The sequence below is a fragment of the Dendrobium catenatum genome, unplaced genomic scaffold (genome assembly GCF_001605985.2).
Source record: "Dendrobium catenatum unplaced genomic scaffold, ASM160598v2 fragScaff_scaffold_847, whole genome shotgun sequence".
NCBI classification, from domain to species: domain Eukaryota; kingdom Viridiplantae; phylum Streptophyta; class Magnoliopsida; order Asparagales; family Orchidaceae; genus Dendrobium; species Dendrobium catenatum.
The window spans coordinates 1,522,831-1,525,763 of record NW_021319309.1 but is presented as its reverse complement, the minus strand read 5'-3'; positions in this window follow the sequence as shown (position 1 = coordinate 1,525,763).

Genomic DNA, 2,933 nt, shown 5'->3' with positions numbered 1-2,933 from the left:
AATCCATATGAAGGACTTCTAAAGGTCTAGAGGTGCTAATATCCTTAATAGAGTGAAAAGAAGAATGGGTTTGCTTCCCTAATTGGTAGGCATCACAAAAGTGGTGTTTAGAGAACATAAGCTTAGGGACACCTCTGACTAGGTATTTCTAGGTCACTCTCCTAAGGGTTTTTATATTGGCATAACATAACCTCCTATGTCACAACCACGAATCATCAATAGTAGTTTTTAAGAAAAATGAAGCAGTACATTCAATATTATTTAAATTAAGCATGTAAACATTGTTGATCCATTTTCCCTGCAAAATAGTGTTATTATTTAAGCTTATAAGGCAACTATTAGCCAAAAATTTTATGATGAAGCCCTTATCATAAAGTTGACTGATGTTGAGCAAGTTGTATTTCAGTCCATTTACAAGAAAAATATTTTTAATCAAAAGGTTTTTGAATTTTCCAATTATACCTGTGCCCACCACTTTCCTTGTGGTATTGCCTCTAAGAGTAACCTTGCCACCTATCTTGGTCTCTAGCAAAATGAATTGATTAGTATCTCAAGTCATGTGTCATGAGCATCTACTATCCATATACCACATGCTCTCATGAGGCCTTTGGTGAGAGAAAGCCTATAAAATTAAATTTAAGAACCCAAACATGTTTGGGTCCCTTCTTATGGAAAGTAGAATGCAATGTATGTGTGTTATGCTGTGAGTCAAGCAATTTGGGTCTCCACACCCAACATGTACTATGGTGAATGGTGTAAGTTTCTGCAGTGTGTCCTAACATGCCACATGAAAAATATCTAAAACTAGGAAAATGATATACAAATCTACTCAGGTGGTGATGCTTCCTTTTAAAGTTATGTAACACAAGTAATGATGATTTATTATTTCAAAATATTTGAGATTTACTAATTTCTTAAACTCCTTTGCTAGCTCAGCATGGAATGACTTGAAGAAATCATGTGCATCAGATAATTTAATATACTTTTTATTTAATGCATCAAACTCATCAAGTAATAACATGTGATTGCTATTTATCAATTGTAGAATGATCTTTAAGAATAATTTTATGCTCTTTTTATACATTTAAAAACTCCAATTTCAAGCTAGCATATGATTTCTTAAGTTTTCAATATGATGCATGAATTTGTTCAAAAACTTCAAGTAGTTGATCATATATTAGTTAACATACTTCTTCTAGGCCACTTTGGCCAAGTTGCTTATCTGCCATCAAGCACAAGTTTGTATTTTCCTCTTCAGCTTCAGTCTCAGAGGAGTCAGATATATAATCTACCCAAAATACCTTTTGGAAATCTACCCAGAATATTATCAAACAAATGAGGTCGGGTAATCGAACACCCTTCCGTGGTATTACGATTATCAGAGTTAGCCATGAATTAAAATTCAAAAGTTTTCAAAAACTCATTTTTATGAATCCTGTTCTGATACCACTTGAAAGTTTGTTAGGAATATTAAGCTCTTATGAACTAGCCCAAGGCTAACCAAGAGAGGGGGTGAATTGGTATCTAAAAAATATTTCACAAATAAAATAAAACTTAAATCAAACAAAAGTTCACCATAGGGAAATTTAAAGTGCGAAAACTAAATATGGAAAAAGTAATAGTAAAGAACACAGAATTTATAGTGGTGAACGGTCAACTCGACCTATGTCCACTCCCCGGAGGTGCCCTCTGGGTATTACACTAAACTTAGTGACTCTCCTTTTTCTCCCACAGCAAGGCGGAGAAGTCTTTACAAAATCTCCTTTCCACCAACATTGACGAGGCAAAGAACCCAACTCCTTTTGCATCCTCCTGAAGTAGGCAGAGAACATTGATCAATTATTCAAGTGGACCTCCCTTGAACCTCCAAGGATAAGGGATGATGATTGGTGAAGATAACTTGGATCCTTGCTTGGAGCAACCTTTGTAAACCCCCTCATAAAGCCCCCCTCATAAAATCCTCACTCTCCCCCTCTCCTCTAGTCTCACTCAGGTCAAAACAACAGCAAAAGATGCCTTCATGGGTGTTATAAGAGAGCGTATATAGATGAGCTTTGAAATAACTCCTAATTGCAGTAAATTAACATTATCATCCAGGACAATCTAGAGATCATCATGTACAATCAGTGTAATTTTAGCTCAGTCATCCAGGATGATCTTTGGTTGATCAGAAGAAATTTTTTCATATCATTCAGGATGATAACATATTGTCCTATATGATTAGTATAAATCACTGAATATCATCCAAATAATCACACTTAAAAGATGTCTGGATGATGCAAAAATAGCTTGATCGCCCAGGTCGATCTCACGATCATCCCGGATGATTAGTTCAAATCCATGAAAATTATCCAGAGCATTACCGTTAATAGAAGGTGGTCGATGTTGATTGTCCAGGAAAAACTAAGGTTTTTTGAACTGATCGTCTCGGATGATCTTGCGATCATCCAGGACGATATGATCAAGCAATCAAACCTTAATTTCTTTCCTTAATTATGAGATTAATTTAGGCAAATTTATGTTGCATCATCCAAAACGATGTCCTGAACGATGTCCTGGATGATCTCCAAAAATAAATATTACCTAAATAGATCTGGTGGCTATTTCTTTCTGATTTGAGTATATCATCCCGGCCAATACAAATGTCATCCAGGATGATGACCTTAATGACGGCGGCCATAACCAAGATGCCCTAATTAGGGTTTTTATTTTTAACTGGTCATCTAGACTGATATTTAGATTATTCTGGATGATGTGACAAAAAATAGAGAAATCCATTTCAAATAGAAAATTTTTTTCCAAGTGTGTGTGCGTAAGGTTATTTAGCATCCGAAACAACATCATTTATAACAGACTCCTGAAAGGGAAAAATTTACAAACTGACTAATACCTAATATACCCAATCTTGAGCTTGCTTGAGTTGCACTTGATCT